The following is a 19,084-nucleotide window of genomic DNA, read 5'->3' as shown; positions in this document are numbered from 1 at the left end:
TTAGGGTCTCCTTGTGAAATATACACTGGAGCCACAAGAAGTAACACTTTGGTTTGGGATGGAAGGCCATGGGAACTAAGGCAGCTTAGGGTCATTTGTTGCTACTCTAGTTTGGCCCAGCCAGTAGGATGTACGTATAAACGTGTATATGAATGGCAGCCACTACTGAATGCCTCCCATGTGCCATGCCCCAACCTGACAACAACAGTAAGTTGTTGAAGGTAGGCATTAACCCTAATTTAGATAGTTACGAAAACTCAGCCTCAAGTTAAATGAGTTGTGGAAGGTCCAGAGCTTGAAAGAACCCAAATTTATATTCCATCCTGTCCAGCTCTAAGGTCAATTCTATTACATTGCCTTCTTTAATAAGAGTAACCATTCATTAAAATCTCAACTATTCAGTTCAGTTCAGTCGTGTGACCCCATGAATCGCAGCACGCCAGGCCTCCCTGTCCATCACCAACTCCCGGAGTTCACTCAAACTCATGTCCATCGAGTCGGTGATGCCATCCAGCCATCTCATCCTCTGTCATCCCCTTCTCCTCCTGCCCCCAATCCCTCCCAGCATCAGAGTCTTCTCCAATGAGTCAACTCTTCTCATGAGGTGGCCAAAGTACTGGAGTTTCAGCTTTAGCATCATTCCTTCCAAAGAAATCCCAGGGCTGATCTCCTTCACAATGGACTGGTTGGATCCCCTTGCCAATCTCATTATTAAAAGTCTATTAAGTAAACCAAGAATCTTCACAGTAGTCCTAGCAAGTAAGGATTATCACCTCCATTTGACAGGTTAAGAACCTGAGACGCATGACTCCTTAAACCAGTATTTCTCAAGCTTTATTGTACATGCAAATTGCCTGGGGATCTTTTTAAACTGTAGATTTTCATTCAGTAGATCTGGAGTTAGACTTGACAGTCAACATTTCTAACAGATTCCTAGATGATGCTAAGGGCCACACCTGGAGTAACAAGGCCCTAGACCTTCACTGTCCGATACAGTGGTCTCTACTCACGTGTGACTTTTGACCACTTGAATTGCAGCTAGTCCAAGTTGAAGTGTGCTGTAAAATGCATTCTGAATATCAGAATCAGAGCCTAAAAGTATGAATGAAAAATAATCTCCATTTTTCCATGTTGATTAAATGTTAAAATGGTAAGTTTTCTAATGTGGCTACTAGAAAATTTACATGACTTGCTTTCATGATTTGCGTTGTATTTCTGTTTGACAGTGCTGCTCCAGACCATATTCCATCCATAAAAGGTGAACTTAAAGCAAGACCTACTGGCTAGTAAAAGGAAGGGAGAGAATACCTTAGGAATTAGGAACTTGGTGTAACAGACTTGACATCTGGAAATGCTCTGGAGTTTAACCAGGATTTTAATATAATTAGATCTTGGATCTGACGTGTTCTGTTTGCTATTCAGAGCAAGGCAAGGTGCTCCCTTTGTAAATGTGGCTGCCTGTTGCCTAGAGTCATATCAAAAGCTCTGATATCTGAAATTTATCTAGTGAAAAGGCAGATTCAGTGCAGATTTTTTGTTGTGGAGGTAGAGTTGAGCTTTAATGTATCACTTGGGTGAACGGTAGCACACCTTGCCAGATTCCTAGTACAAACAACTAGCCTTATGTGTCAAACTCAGCACGTATTGTTAGTCAAACGTGAGTCTAGTTTGATCACAGCCCACCATCTCCAGGCGCCTGTTGCTGTGGTGTAATGCTGTGGCACAAAGTGGCATCGATTACTCGTCAAACATCCCACCTATGCTGATCGTTTTGGAGGGCAAATCTTTCAAAGCAACATCTGATTACTTTTCTTTTATAAATACAGTGTGCTTTTGAAACTAAGATCTCATTTTCTTTAGCTTCTTTTTCCTTTGAAGTTTCTCATTTTCCCTTGCTGGTAAGTCCTTTAAACAAACATATTTTGTTTGATCCAAATAGTTCATTGTAGTCATTCAGATAGAGTTATGAAAGTCTAGGCTATGAATGACTGAAACAAATGATGAAAGTTAAGAAATCATGACTAGCATAAAATAGATGAGGTAATCTCTGCGTGTATTTTAACTTGTACGATTTGCGTTTTTAAAATTAGACTTTTTAGTTTCTAGAATTCACTTGCTGACTAATTATGAACTTTGGGCAAGTGATTCATTTCTGCTAATACTTAGCTTACTCTTTAAAACTAAGCCATCTTACCTACATAAAGCTTGCAAGAGTGAATAAATCAATGGACGGTAGCCCACCAGGCTTCTCTGTCCGTGAAATTCTTGAGGCAAGAATAGTGAAGTGGGTAGCCATTCCCTCCTTCAGGGGATCTTCCCTACCCAGGGATTGAACCCTGGTCTCCTGCGTTGCAGGTGGATTCTTTACTGTCTGAGCCACCAGGGAAGCCAGTGTTACCCAAAAACTATGGTGAGTGATTCCCTGCCCCAGAGTCTCCTAAGGATTTGTTAAAAATTCCTGTATCCCATCCAAATTTACTGAATCAGAATTTTTTAGTTTATTAGGATTACATAATAATCTGACATTAGGCCAAATTTTCTTTTCATACATTTACTCCAAAAAATGCTGAGCTATTCATTTATTCATTTGAAGAAGTATCCATTGAACTTTTAACCTGTGCCTAGTGTGGGAGATTCAGCACTGAACAAGACAAAAGACAGTATTTGCCTTAAAGGAGCTTCCACTCAAGGGAAGTGAGACAGACAGGTAAGTTAACAGGACGTAGGTCAACAGGCTAAGTTTACGTAGTGATAAAGTAGAGCTGGTAATGAGATACTAGGGGAGGGAGACGGGGAGAGTTAAGTTTTAAATTAATTTAGGGATTGCAGAAGTCCTCTCTGAGGAAGAGACATTTGAGCTGAGAAGTACGACAAGAAGGAGTTAGTCATACAAACATCTAGGTAAAAAGGTTCTGAGGAAAGGAAAGAACAAGTATGGAGCCTGAGATGGCAAATGCTTGGCACATTCTAGGGACAGAAAGAAGAGGAAGAGTGAAGGTCAGGTGGCTTGTGTACAGTGAACAAGTGGTAAAAGATGAGAGAGACAAGTGGCAGATCATCTAGGCCTTATGGTCATGGAATTTGGCTTTTACTTCAGTGTAACAGAAAGCCTCTGATTAAATCATGTCATCTGATTTATAATTTGCAGAGTGAATCCTTGCTGCTTGATGGGTCCAGTGTGTGGATCATGGGTCATGGGTGGGGGGTGGGCAGGCAAGAGTAGAGTAGGGAGGTGTAATGAGGACCATTCAGTTCAGTTCAGTTGTTCAGTCGTGTCCAACTCTTTGTGACCCCATGAATCGCAGCACGCCAGGCCTCCCTGTCCATCACCAACTCCCGGAGTTCACTCGGACTCATGTCCATCAAGTCAGTGATGCCATCCAGCCATCTCATCCTCTGTCGTCCCCTTCTCCTCCTGCCCCCAATCCCTCCCAGCATCAGAGTCTTTTCCAATGAGTCAACTCTTCGCATGAGGTGGCCAAAGTACTGGAGTTTCAGCTTTAGCATCATTCCTTCCAAAGAAATCCCAGGGCTGATCTCCTTCAGAATGGACTGGTTGGATCTCCTTGCAGTCCAAGGGACTCTCAAGAGTCTTCTCCAACACCACAGTTCAAAAGCATCAATTCTTCAGCACTCAGCCTTCTTCACAGTTCAACTGTCACATCCATACATGACCACAGGAAAAACCATAGCCTTGACTAGACGGACCTTTGTTGGCAAAGTAATGTCTCTGCTTTTGAATATGCTATCTAGGTTGGTCATAACCTTCCTTCCAAGGAGTAAGCGTCTTTTAATTTCATGGCTGCAGTCACCATCTGCAGTGATTTTGGAGCCCAGAAAAATAAAGTCTGACACTGTTTTCACTGTTTCCCCATCTATTTCCCATGAAGTGATGGGACTGGATGCCATGATCTTCATTTTCTGAATTGTTGAGCTTTAAGCCAACTTTTTCACTCTCCACTTTTACTTTCATCAAGAGGCTTTTTAGTTCCTCTTCACTTTCTGCCATAAGGATGGTGTCACCTGCATATCTGAGGTTATTGATATTTCTCTCGGCAATCTTGATTCCAGCCTGTGTTTCTTCCAGTCCAGCATTTCTCATAATGTACTCTGCATATAAGTTAAATAAGCAGGGTGACAATATACAGCATTGATGTACTCCTTTTAAAGGAGCCCAAGTGAGATGCTGGCAGCTTGGACCAGATGATAGCAAAAGCAGTGATGATGATGATGAAAGGTTAGATAGAAGGCTGTTTTGGAGGTAGAGCTGATAGGTTGTGTTGATGTATTTAATGTCAGAGAGTGAAGGAACAGAGGGAGTAAAATAAAAAATGACTTCTTCCTAAGGTTTTACCTGAGCATCTGAATGGATGGGAAAATGCAGGAGAGGAATAGATATGGGGTGGGTGGGGAAATTAAGAGTTCTGTTTTAGATAAGTTGAAGAGATGTAATGAGATGCTCAAGTAGGCAGGCAGACATTTGAGTCTGGAGCTCAGAGAAGTCATCAGGACTGAAGGTATAAATAAAGTTGGGGTTCTGTAATATAGGGTTGACATTTGGAGCCCATGAGAGTATAGAATCACCTAGGGGAAGTGTAGATAGAAAAGAGACACAGCCTAGGGCCTTCCCACACGTAAGATCATGCAAAGGAGGAGGAATGGATGTTGAAGACGGGTAAAACCAGGAGAGTATGCGCCTAGAAGTGAAAATGCTATGACAAGAAGAGAATAGTGAAGTGAGTACTTCAATTGGATGAGGACAAATTATTTGACAAGTTGGAGGTTGTCCATGGTTTGATTGGGTTGGGGGGAAAGGTGAATGTTAAAAACCCAACTGGAGTTTATTAAAAAGAATGGGAGATAAGGTGGTAATAAGAACTACAGGAGAAATTCCCAAGCCATGTCTTTTCCATCTATACTACAGGAAAGTGAAAGTGAAGTCGCTCAGTCGTGTCCGACTCTTTGCGACCCCATGGACTGTAGCTTACCAGGCTCCTCTGTCCGTGGGATTTTCCAGGCAATAGTCCTGGAGTGGATTGCCATTTCCTTCTCCAGGGAATCTTCCCAACCCAGGGATCGAACCCTGGTCTCCCACATTGTAGACAGACACTTTACCCTCTGAGCCACCAGGGAAGTCCAAAGGAGTATAAATTCCAAATTCTTGTAGTAATTGGGGTCTTATGGTCAAAGGAGTATTTTCGTTCCATTTTTTCATTCAAACATTTAAAGGAATAGAACAAACCCTCATATACTCATTGCGATAGGCTAAACAATGACCTCCTCAAAGATGTCCAGATCATAACCTCTGGAAATGTTACTTTACATGGTAACAGGGACTTTGTAGATGTGCTCAAATTAAAAATATTGAGATAGATTGTCCTGTCATCACAAGGGTCATTCTAAGAGGGAGGCAGGAAGATGAGAGTCAAAAGAGAGATGTGATGACAGAGCCAAGAGGTCGGAGTATTACAGTGAAGGGACTGCAGACCAAGGAAAACGGGGGCCTCTAGGTGCTGACGAGGGCAGAGAAGTAGATTCTCCCCCTGAGGCCTCCAGACAGAGGGAAAACACATGAGAATAAGAAAGCATGGGGACTGTTTAAAAAATGCTTCCCAATCATAGAAATCCTTGGCACAATTTAACATCTTGACAAGTTTCACAGAGTTAGCTTGTAGCTCTTTTCTCTGGTCTTGAGATTCTCCCCACTGCCTTTTTAGTGTTAAACACAGCTTTGATCATCTGGAGTCTTGTATTAATAAATACAAAACTGTGTTCAGAGGGAGGGCTTTCCTGGGGCAGAGGGAACATAATTTTTCTGGATCCAGAACTAATTAAGAGATTTGATTCAGTAGCATAGCTATGGGAAGGAGTAGCAAGGTCCTCTGAAATGCGCCTACAGAAGCTGGGTGATTATTCGGCAAGACTGGTACATAAACAATGCAAACATCGGGGCTGGGGGTTGGATTAGATGACTTTCAAAGTCCTTTCCAGGCTTGGAAATCTCAAACACTTAGGTTTCCCTGGTCATCTCAAAGAATTCTGCGAAATGATCAAAAAGACTATTTTGATTTATATATATATATATATATATATATATATATTTTTTTTTTTTTTTTTATCAAGCCACATAATGCTCATGAGGTTAGGAACAAAAAAGGATAACAAGATAATACATCCAGCAAGTGTTGTACATCTTGGGAGGAAAATTGCTGACTTAAGAGTTTGGATCAGTGGTTCCCTGAAGTTCCCAGAGATCATTCTAGTGAAGTCACTCAGTCGTTTCTGACTCTTTGCAACCCCATGGGCTGTAGCCTACCAGGCTCCTCTGTCCATGGAATTTTGCAGGCAAGAGTACTGGAGTGAGTTGCCATTACTCAAGGAACCTGTTAAGAAAAAAAAAGCAGGGATCTCCCTGGTAGTCCAGTGGTTAAGACTTTACCTTCCAAAGCAGAGGGTACAGGTTACATCCCTGGTCTGGGAGTTAAGATCCCACATGCCTTGCAGCCAAAAACCCAGAACATAAAACAGAAGCAATATTGTAACAAATTCAATAAAGACTTAATGATCCACATAAAAAAAATATCTTAAAAATAAAAAAGTGCAGTTAACCTCCACCCCTCCATTCTGATTCTGGGAAGTTAATTGGCCCCAGGAGCATGCATTTTAATTAATCAGCACATTCCCACCCCTCCCAAGACTCTGATGTGGCAGATCCCAGGACTCTTTTTTTAAATACTGAATGAAGATGTTGGAATGAGGGTAACAATGATCTAAGTAAAGTGCTCTGTAATTTCAGTGTGCTTAGAAGATGGGAAACTAGTATCAGAGATGTGAGGGGGTGGGTCATTTTTGGGAAAGTCAAGATGTAATCTCAGATTGATTCTCAGGTTCAGTATTTCCCCACAGCAGAGTGCAGGCCAAAAGAGAGAATTTTGTAGGCCTTAATCTCATTCATTCCCACATTCCCATCTGAAAAGAATAGGAGATTTGAGTCATTGCCTAAGTATCCCAACCTATAAAATGAAATAATGATGGTTGGACCTTGTCTTCTCAGTGAATGAGGTAGGACAAATCTGGAGGTATAGACCTCTGGCCTGGTGGGGTTGAAAAACTCTGGGAAAGTATCTCCCTCTGCTTTACTCAAAGGGTTCAGAAGGCAGTCACAATGCAATAATGGGCCCAGCTTTTCTTTCCTGCCTGAAACAACCGAAAAAGCAGGCAGAATATATGAAGCAGCAGTTTAGAAACACTGGCAATAAAGGACAGTGACTCCCAAGAGACAGGATACAACATGACCCCTATGATTGCTCCAGCTTACTGCCTAGAGAGATTTCCTAGACTGCAGCAAAGGGACAGGGAATCCAGGCACAGCCTAGCATAATCCATGAATTGAGGAGTTAGAGCTTAGAATTCAGGAAAAAACAAGGCAGCTAGAGATCACAGGACAGAGCAGCAGAGAGGAGAAAGCTATAGACACAGAGAACTCTGGAGATATACAGAGAGTGCCCCTTGAGAATTCCAGAGAGTACTGATCAGCACTTGCATGTAAGGAAACTACTTCAGGCCAGAGAAAGAACCACCCAGAAGGATTAGAGGAAGCAGTACTTGATGGCCACACAGGACTAGGAATAGTAGAAAAACCTCATTATCCAAGGTATTGAATTCAGAAAATTCTTACCTCCGTAGTGGAGAATAATTAGTCCCAGATAGTAATTAGCCAAGACTAAACATGACTCTGGGCTTCCTTGGTGGCTCTGATGGTAAAGAATCTGCCTGCAGTGCAGGAGACCTGGGTTCACTCCCTGAGTTGGGAAGATCCACTGGTGGAGGAAGTGGCAACCCTTTTGAGTATTCTTGCCTGAAGACTCCCATGGACAGAGGAGCCTGGTGGGTTACAGTCCATAGAGTCACAAAGAGTTGAACATGACTGAAGCGACTTAGTGTGCACTCATGCAAACATGGCTCTAGTCCTGCTCAGTAAGTCTTAAAAGCAAGATCTTAAAGAATCAAGTGTTATAAGTTACTTAACAACATTTCAGAGCCATATCAAGAATACAGGAAATCAAAAAATGTAACACTCAACAAACTAAAATTCACAATGTCTAGCATCCAATAAAAATTTAGCAGGTAGAGTCTAGAACTAAACCCTCAATTTACAGTTAATTGATTTTTGACAAGGGTGCCAAAATAATTCAATGGGGAAAGGATAGTCTTTTCTACAAATGGTGCCAGGTATCTTGATAGCCACAAGCAAAGGATAAAATTAGACCCTTTCCTCATACCAAATAAAAAATTTATCTAAAAATGGATCATAGACCTAAATGTAAGGGCTAAAACTATAAAACTCTTGGAAGAAAGTTCAGTTAGTTCAGTTCAGTCACTCAGTCGTGTCCGACTCTTTGCGACTCCATGAATCACAGCACGCCAGGCCTCCCTGTCCATCACCAACTCCTGGAATTCACTCAAACTCATGTCCATCGAGTTGGTGATGCCATCCAGCCGTCTCATCCTGTCGTCCCCTTCTCCTCCTGCCCCCAATCCCTCTCAGCATCAGGGTCTTTTCCAACGAGTCAACTCTTCGCATGAGGTGGCCAAAGTATTGGAGTTTCAGCTTCAGCATCAGTCCTTCCAATGAACACCCAGGACTGATCTCCTTTAGGACGGACTAGTTGGATCTCCTTGCAGTCCAAGGGGAAGTATAGGCATAAATCTCCATGACTTTGGGTTAGGTGAAGTCTCTTCAGATATGACACCAAAAGCACAATGACCAAAAATGAAAATTAAAGACGAAAAGTTAGACTACATCCAAGCTAAAAGCTTCTATGCTTCCATGGACAGAAGTGAAAAGACAGCCTACAGAATGGCAGAAAATATTTGCAAAGCATGTATTTGATAAGGTCTTTTGTATCCAGAATATATAAGGAATTCTTACAACTTAGCAATAAAATAAATTACTAAAAAAGTGGCAAAGTAGCTGAGTAGACATTTCTCCAAATAAGATATGCAGGTGGCCAATAAACACATTAAAATATGCTCAACATAATCAGTTATCAGGGAAATACAAATCAAAATCACAATCCACATGAGATGCCACTTCACACCCAGTAGGATGCTTATAATAAGAAAGAGACAATAACAAGTGTTGGTGAGGAGGTGGAGAAATTGGAACCCTTGTACATACACTACTGGTGGGAATGTAATACGGTACAACCACCGTAGAAAACAGTCTGGCCCTTCTTCAGAAGATTAAACATATTTATGACCCAGCATAAATATGTTTAAGGTTAAACATATGACCAGGTTAAACATATGAGCCAGCAGTCCCACTCCTAGAGAAATTAAAATGTTCATACAAAATCGTACATAAATGTTCAGAGTAGCTCAAAAGTAGAAACACCCCAAATGTCCATCAGCCAAGGAACTGATAAACGAAATGTGACATATATTCACATAGTGGAATATTACTCAGCAATAAAAAGGAATAAAGTACTGATACATACTACGAAATGGATGAACTTCAAAAATATGTAAGTGAAAGAAATTAGCCACCAAAAAACCCTCACATTTTGTATGATTTCATTTATACAGAATGCCCCAAATAGGCAAATCTATAGAGACAGAGTAGTGGTTGCCTAGGGAAGAAAGGCTGCGTAGAAAAGACAGCTAATGGGTACAAGGGTTCTTTTTTGGGTAATGAAAATGTTTTAAAAGTGATTATAGTGATGGTTACACAACTCTATGAATATACTAAAGATTATTGCACATTTTAAAGCAGTGAGTTGAGTGATATGTAAATTATACCACAAAATAGCTGTTATAGTATATGAAAAATAAAATTACCAGGCAAGAAAAGAAAGAAAATATAATGGGGTCATAAAGAGTTGGACACGACTGACTAAGCACAGCATAGTGAAGAGAAAAATCTATCTAAATTTACCCAGAACTGACAGATATTAGAATCATCAGAGAGGGACATTAAAAGTAATTGTGTTCTATGTGTTGAAAGTAGAGGCATGGAGAATACAGGAAAGACCCAAATCAAGCTCCTCGGAATGAAAACAACATTGTATAAAATGAAAATGCATTATTGACGTTAATGGCAGGTTAAAATGGCCTGAAATGAGAAGAAATAAAAGGCATCCAGATTTAAAAGAAAGAAAACTGTCTATTCACAGACGATATGATTTCAAGTATTACTGTAAAGCAACCAGAATCAAGACAATGTGGTATCGGTATCAAGACTGACAAATAAGTCAACAGAACAAATAGATCACAAGTGTATGAATCACCATATTTTAACAGAGATGCAAGGACAAATGAAGGGCGTCCCTGGTGGTTTAGCCAGTAAAGAATCCACCTGCAGTGCAGAAGATTGCCTACAATGCAGGAGACTGCTTGCAATGCAGGAGACTGCCTGCAGTTCAGGAGACCTGGGTTCAATCCTTGGGTTGAGAAGATCCCTTGGAGAAGGGAATGGCAATCCACTCCAGTATTTTTGCCTGGGAAATCCCATGAACAGAGGAGCCCAGTGGGCTACAGTCCACGGGGTCACATGAGTCAGACACAACTTAGCGACTAAACCACCACCAGGGACAATCAAATAGAGAAAGGACTGTCTTTTCAACAAATGGTGCTGGAACAATTGGATTCCATGTGTGAATACCAAACAAAAATAATTTTGATTCATTATTTGCACCATATACAAAATTTAACTCAAAGTTAATCGTAGACCTAATTATAAAACCTAAAACACTGAGGTGCCTCAGAACTGGAGAAGACGTCAGGACAGGTGTTCAGCTCTGTGAAAGAACCCTGAAGGCACTCATGGACATCTCAGGAGACTCTTCTTCCAGATGTGATATGTATTGGATAGCTATTCCAAATAGGAAATACTGATACTAGAAGTAGATTGTCCAAGTTATACTTACAGTTCTATCTCGGTCACAGCAGAATTCCCTTACTGTAAGTACATGCTGAATATTTGATTCCAAAACTGAGAGTAATTCAACATGGAGGGTGAGTCGTTGGAAACTCCTGGATTCTTTTTCTAGGCTTTAAAAATGGCTTTACTGAACAAGTCTAATTGATCAGTTTATTTGCCAGAATCTCACCAGCAGTTAAGAGAATTCACTATTATTCAATTCAAAGTGATATTTTGAAGTTTAACCAATGAATGTCTAATTTATAAATCCTTGCAAAGAATTGTTTTACTTCAGACCTTAAGGATGAAACCAAATTGATCTTGAATCTTTTGGTGTCAATGGCTTTTCAAAGAAAGAGTATCTGTGGAGAAATCAGCTTAGACAATACTGAAATTTATCTAAACAAAAGAATGGAGCTTTTTTATCATTCCATTATAAAATGGAGTTTTTCTTGGAAAGAAAAAACCCTAAAATTATAAACACTCTAGAAGAACATATAGTATAAAACCCTTGTGACCTGCATTAGGTAATGTTTTCTTAAACACAACAACTGGAAGCATGATCCATAAAAGAAAAAATTTGACAAATTGAACTTTATCAAAATTTTAAAATTTGCTCTTTGAAAGACACTGTTAAGGGAATGAAAAGACAAGCCATAGACTGGAAGAAGTATTTGCAAATAATAATCTAATAGAGGGTGTACGTTCCAAGTATATAAAGAACTTTCAAAACCCAGTAATGGGGTTTCCCTGTTGGCTCAGTGGTAAAGAGTCCACCAATGCAGGAGAACGGGTTTGATCCCTGGCCTGGGAAGATCCCATGCTGCGGAGGGGCTAGGCCCATGCCCCACAACTACTGAGCCTGTGCCCTAGAGCCCAGGAGCTGTAGTTACGGAGCCCATGTGCCACAACTACTGAAGTCTGAACGCCTTGGAGCCTGTGCTCCACAACGGGAGAAGCCACGGCAATGAGAAGCCCTAGCACCCCAGCAAAAGGTGGCCCCTGCTCACTGCAAGTAGAGAGAAAGCCCGTGCAGCAATGAATACCCAGAACAGCCACAATACATTTAAAAAAAAAATTTTTTTAACCCAATAATGAAAAAGCAAGCAATTAGAAACTGAACAAACTTTTCACCAATGGAGATATATGAATGGCAAATAAGCACATGGAAAGATACTCAACATCATTAGTCATTAGAGAAATGCAAAGTAAAATCACACTGAGATGCTGCTAGGACTTCCCTGGTGGTCCAGTGGTTAAGAATCCACGCTTGCACTGCAGGAGGCACTGGTTTATCCCCGGTCAGGGACTAAGATCTTACAGGTCTGGTAGCACAGCCAAAACCCTCACAAACCAAACAAATAACAGCAAAACAATGAGATGTTACCACCTACCCATTAGAACAGCTAAAATTAAATAAAGACCCAGCTTACCAAGTGTCGGTAAGAATATGATACAACCACTTTGGAAAACAAACTGTTTCATAAACAGTTAAACATACACCTACCACATCCAGCCATTCTATTTTCCAGGATAAATGAAAGTATATGTCCATACGAAGATTTATACAAAACTGTTCAGAGCAGCTTCATTTGTAATAGCCCAAACTGAGACTAGCTTAAAACCTATTAGCAAATGAATGGATAAATGGAGAGTGCATCTCTTAAGCCTGGAATTCACAACTGATGGTACATCCATACAATGGAGTACTACTTAGCAATAAAAAGCAGTGACTATGGGCATGCTACAATGTGGTTGAATCTCATAAGAACTATTCTGAGTGAAAGAAGCCAGAGAGACCAAAAAAACAGTATATGCAGTATGATTTCCCTTACATAACATTCTAGAAAAGTGTAAACTAACCTATACTGATGGAAAATCAGTTCAGTTCAGTTCAGTCGCTCAGTTGTGTCCAACTTTCTTTGTGGACTCCATGAACCACAGCACACCAGGCCTCCCTGTCCCTCACCAACTCCCAGAGTTTACTCAAACTCATGTCCATTGAGTTGGTGATGCCATCCAACCATCTCATCCTCTGTCGTCCCCTTCCCCTCCTGCCTTCAATCTTTCCCAGCATCAGGGTCTTTTCAGATGAGTCAGCTCTTCACATCAAGTGGCCAAAATATTGGAGTTTCAGCTTCAACATCAGTCCTTCCAATGAACACCCAGGACTGATCTCCTTTAGGATGGACTGGTTGGATCTCCTTGCAGTCCAAGGGATTCTCTAGAGTCTTCTCCAGCACCACAGTTCAAACGCATCAATTCTTCGGCTCTCAACCTTCTTCACAGTCCAACTCTCACATCCATATATGACCACTGGAAAAACCATAGCCTTGACTAGACGGACCTTTGTTAACAAAGTAATGTCTCTGCTTTTTAATATGCTGTCTAGGTTGGTCACAACTTTCCTTCCAAGGAGTGTCTTTTAATTTCATGGCTGCAGTCACCATCTTCAGTGATTTTGGAGCCCAAAAATATAAAGTCAGCCACTGTGTCCACTGTTTCCCCATCTATTTGCCATGAAGTGATGGGACCGGATGCCATGATCTTTGTTTTCTGAATGTTGAGCTTTAAGCCAACTTTTTCACTTTCCTCTTTCACTTTCATTAAGAGGCTCTTTAGTTCTTCTTCACTTTCTGCCATAAGGGTGGTGTCATCTGGATATCTGAGGTTATTGGTATTTCTCCCGGCAATCTTGATTCCAGCTTGTGTTTCTTCCAGCCCAGCGTTTCTCATGATGTACTCTGAAGTGGTTGTCTAAATATGGAAGTGAGGATCAGGGTGGGGTGAGAGTGAAGGATTACCAAGGGGCACAAGGACTCTTGAGGGTGATGGACATGTTCACGATGGACATGAAATTATGTGATAGTTTCATGGGTATATATGTGTGCCAAAACTTATGAAAGAGTACATTTTAAATATGTATAGCTTACTGTTTGTCAATCATACTTCAATAAACCTGTTTTTTTTTTTTTTTTTAAAGAACTCACTGAGGGACTCCCCCGATGGTCCAGTTGTTAAGAATCCACCTTGCAATGCAGGGGACACAGGTTTGTTCCCTGGTCAGGGAACTAAGTTCCCACAAGCCACGAAGCAACTAAACCTGTACACCACAACTACTGAGACTCGTGCCGCAATCAGAGAGTCCATGAGCCACGATGAAAGATCCTCCATGCCACAACTGACCCAACGAAGCCCAATTAAAAAAAAAACCTCACTGAACTATACACTCAAGATCTGTGTATTTCACTAAATGTAAATATAACTATAAATGTGTGTTTTTTAAATAACTTTTTTAAAAAAGAGAAACTGCTTTTTTTTTAGAAGAGAGATCACTCTTTTTCGAAGAGAAATCGCTTCTGCCTGGCCTGGAATTGCTGGGTGGCCCTCAGAATCCCAGAGATGGCTACCAGGCAGTTCCAGTTTGGGCTGGTCCCCTCCCTCTCTACTTCTCCAGGAAGCAGTGTCTTCCTACCAGAAATCTGGCTGGACTCTGAGCTTCTTACCAGCTCTGATGTATGTGGTTTGGTGAATTTAAGGATGAATGGAGAGCCCCAGGCAAACAGTGATGGCAGAAGGTTAAACCAGGCCAGATTTCCAGTCCAGACCCTGTGGCGAAGCCTGAGCCATTTTAAATTCCATTTATCTATCCCTGTGTATTTGCACAGAGAAGAACCTGTTGTACTTAATGTACTGATCTTGGAGCTGGGGCCAGGGAGGCTGGGACATGGCAAATATTGACGCTGGCTGCCTGAGTTCTCTCTGCAGGCTGTGACATTAAATCCCCTGTTCTGTTGATGTGAACCAAGGGAGGGGCCTGGCTGATCACCCTGGGCTCTGCGGCTTCCTGGACTAGCTTATGGAATGCTGTTTGGGAGGTTGCTACAGCACCTGCTTCTTTCTGAAAAGAAGAACCAATAAACCAGAAAAGAACAAACACCACTCTTCGGCCAGCACCAGCCACCTCCTGTTGACAGGCTGCCTCCCCCGGCGCAGGCTCCAGCTTTCTGTTCTAGGGAGTCCTGGCTAAGAAAGAGTGAGCCATCAAGGAGTGGAGGTAGTGGGTGCTGGGCTTGGGCCTATCAAGGTTTGATCCTGGCACCACCCTTTAAAAACTGTGTGGTCTTAGTCCAGCAACTTCATCTCTCTTAGCCCCTGTGAAGTACGAATACCAAGCCAGGTTCCTTTATGAGGGTAAGGTAAAATGAGGTACAAGAGCTAAGACACAGAAGTTTGCAATAGTGCTTGGCATGTACTAAATGCTCAGCAAATATTGCTAATATTTGTAGACAGGGACTGTTGCCTGCCATTCCAGTAAACAAAGAATGGTGCCCACTATACATACCACTTCTGTAAAGATCGAGCCATTAGCCACTGCAGCCTCCCACCAATGGTGCACCGTGAGGGGAATATAGAATGGAGAAAACCAGGAAATACTCTGTGCTTTGGTTACTGGCCCGAGAGAGTTACAAAGGATATGTAAAGAATGATTTCAGTGAACCCAGAGTCTTGTATCTTCCCATGCATAGAAAAGTGCCCAAATCATTCATTTGAAATGTCTTTTCTTTGTGATTAGCAGTAATTTTTTGATGTTCAACTACATGTTTTTGTTTGTGTTCCCAGCAAGAAAAAAAAAAAAAACCTGTATATCTGGGGTCCTCCCTTATGTCTTCAGAGTGGGTCCTAAGACCCGTCTGAGAGGCTGTCTCCTGGACTATAGTTTTCAGTAAGGTCCCTGAGTAAAACTTAACTTGCAACTTTTAGTTGTATATTTTCCTTCTGTCGACATACTCATTAAAGGCCCTGCCCTTTCTTCTGCTGGAAGCTTTACTGTTTCCCAGGGGAATTCACCTTTTGGCTCTTCCTCTCCCCCTCCTGCCTGCAAAGTAGTCTGGTCATGACATCCATGTACAAAGGAAAGCCTTCTGAGGAGAGCCTCTGCAGCCTCTCTTCCAGGAAAAGGAAGCAAATGTGTTTTTCTCTGCTGAAAACCTCTGCCAGCACCCTGCATGTCCAGGGTCAAGTTCACCCCTCCTGCTCAGAATCCAAGACTCTTCTTCATAATCCAGCCGCGAGGGACTGCTTCTCATGCCCTTAGGCTCCCTCCTTGCACTGGCACCCTGCAGCTCTTCAGCCTGGTCTACCCTGTCTCTGGCTCCTCCATGGCCCTGCTCAGGGGTCACTGCCACTGGAAGCTTCCCAGACCTCCCGAAACTTAGCATGAAACAGCCAACTGCCATAGCTAAGTGTCCAGACTCCTGGTGTTGTCAAACCCAAGTCCACATGCCTGAGGCACAGTAAGGCCAGATGAATGGAAGTGTCAGAGTTTAGAGCAAAGAAAGGTTTATTGCATGGCCAAGCAAGAACAGGCAGCTTAGGCTCAAAAGACCCGAACTCCCCAATGGCTTTCAGGGGAGCATTTTGTTTTTACAGGGGAGCATTTTTAAAGGCAACATTGGGGATGAAGGCTCCAGGATTCCTGACTTTCTTTTCATTGGTTGGTTGAGAAGTAACAGTGTGGTGTTTCAGGAATCTTCACCATCCACCCTCTGGTTCTGGAGAGTCTGGAGTCTAGTGCTTGTGTTCAGTCTGTGGTCACCAGCCTCCATCTGAGTGTGGGGGTCTGAGTTGCTACAGAACAACTCAAAGATAGGCATCAGATTGTTATGTTTATGCCTTGAGGAGGAAGTAGGACTCTGTTTTATCCCTGAACTATTATTAGTTTTCTTTCTTAACTTTCCTTGTTTTCTCGTTACTTTTCTTGTTTAACTGCTGTTCCTTTGTTTCTATATTCTTCACATCCCTAGTTATTAATAGTAACTGCTGGAGTCTGCTCTTTGTAACTCGGGAAAGGCCTAGGAGACCAAGTGAGAAATGAGGGGGTGAGGCATGGAAAGGCTTTTGTTCTGGGCGATCCCGCAGGATTCTGTTTCCCTGGCTCTGCGCTCACAGTCGTGCACCCTTCAACAAGCTGCCTGGCCTCTCTAAACCTCGCACAAGCACAGTACCACCCTCGGAGCCTTGTTGGAGGATGAGAGGTAAAGTTCTTAACACGGTGCCTGGTTAGTAGTGAGCACTCAGCAAGGGCCAACCGTGTGCACCCAGAAGGCTGGGTTTTGGTTTCCCCCTGCTACTGACATGCTGAATGGACTCAGGCAAGTTGGTCTCAGCTTTGGTTTCTTCATCCTATAAACTGAAACACCTTAACCCCACGGGCCTGTCAGGGAACGGTTGACTGAAACCATCCGCCTTGGCCAGACACAATGATAACTTGCTCATGAGTTGTCTCACAACAGGAGGTCCCATCAGTAAGGACCCTGAGTCAGACCAAATATGAGCCAAGCACAATGACTGGCCAGAGACAACCCAGAGGTTGGCCCCATTACCATAATACGACTGGGGCCATGTGGCAGAGCAGGCCTCCTGGGTTCCCTGTTGCTGTCCACCCTGGGGCCCACTCACAGTCAAGTCTTTTGCTTTGTCAGTTTGTGTGCCTTCTCGGACAAGTCATTTCTGAGTGTTAGGCAGGAGCCCACTTTCAGGCCCTGGGAAGGGGCTCCCCTTCCTGTAAAGGCCCATGGATGGCCTTGATTGGGAGCGGAGGGTAGAATTATGTGCAACTGAGTGCCTCTGAGCATTTTTCTGAGAAAGCTGCAGCCCACTGAAGAAGCTCAGGACTGAATGACCACTGAGGTCTCCCCATCTCTCTCCCACAGGGGCCAACCTTTGCACCACCAGCCCCTGGCGGGAACTGGGCCTCTCCTGCAATTGAAACTCTGAGGCTGACTGGTATTGAAACACCGTCAGGGCACAACCTTTAGAAGAATGGCATAGCCCTTGAGGATACAACACAGACCGATTGGAACTGTTAGGTCCAATTTGGCAGAAGATTTGACTTCCTGTGTACCTCACTGTACACTCACACTAGCATGTGCTAAATGACACACCCGCAGTGCCATGACAGTTCCGAGGTTAACCATAAAAGGTCAAAAAGTGGATGGAGGGCCAATTCCTGGAAAGCTCCCCTTTCCCAAAATAGTTGGAATAATCCCCCCATTCGTTAGCCTATGAAATTACCCATCCCATAAAAACTAACCACCCCATGTTTCAGGTCCTCCACCTTCTGAGATGGCCAATGTTCTGTGTGTGGAGTGTTTCTCCCAGGGCCACTCTCACCTTTTGAGATGGACTGCATTCTGTCTGTAGAATATGTATCTCTCTAAATAAACCCACTTCTTACCTCTCCCTGAATTCTTTCTGTGAAGAGACCTAAAGAACCGGAGCTTCATTAAGTCCTGAGACCAGGCGTGTGACCTCAATTAAAAGACAGTGGGTTCAAGTCCCAGCCTGGGCTTTGGCCGAGTATGAGCCCTAACCTAAGTTGTGTGGTTTCAGTGGGAGCTAGCGTAGGCTCTTGTTCCCATGGCCTCTCCTCAGTGACCCTGTTTTCAACAACCAATGCTCTGGGCATCGGGAGCATGTTGGCATGTGAACGCTGGGCATGAGCTGCTGGACCGTTTCTTGTTCCCCGTGCTATGCTTAGTTGCTCAGTTGTGTCCCACTCTTTGTTACCCCGTGGTTTATAGCCCGCCTGGCACTCTGTCCAAGTGATTTTTCATTTCTTCCTCCTCAGGGGTCAGTCAGTTCCTCTGGATCAGTCTTCGGAACCGAGGATGCTGCGAGCATACCGGCTGTGCCCCATTTATGCTGCCCTTGGAGAGAAACTCAGCCAGAGGTGCCAGAACCCAGGCTGAGCCTCGCTCAGGTGGGATCTCTGTGGTGTCCTGTTCCACGAGCTGGCCCTCAAGTCATCTGAATCAGAAATATGGCCACATCCTGGCTCTCCAAGGCCCCTCCTTGGTGCCCTCAGCCCAGCACTTCCTGCTGCCCCCCCCGTCCTTCCAGTGTGAGGTGCCTCCTCCGTGACACCTTCTTCTCCTCGGGCGCTGGGGTCCAGGTGTGTTCACTTCAGGGTGCCTGGCACTGGGCTTGGCACAGAACAGGCACACAGAGACTGTTCAGTGAGCAAATGAATTGACTCAGTGGCAATGAATGAATGAACTGGAGCTCACCTGTCTCTCAGATGTCCATTTTTAGTTCAAAACTCACAGAAGACTGATACATAGAATTGATTATATTAATTTCCAACAGGGATATGTCTGT

Source organism: Bos indicus x Bos taurus, chromosome 3 (assembly GCF_003369695.1).
Source record: "Bos indicus x Bos taurus breed Angus x Brahman F1 hybrid chromosome 3, Bos_hybrid_MaternalHap_v2.0, whole genome shotgun sequence".
NCBI lineage: Eukaryota > Metazoa > Chordata > Mammalia > Artiodactyla > Bovidae > Bos > Bos indicus x Bos taurus.
Note: the sequence above shows the minus strand (reverse complement) of the source record.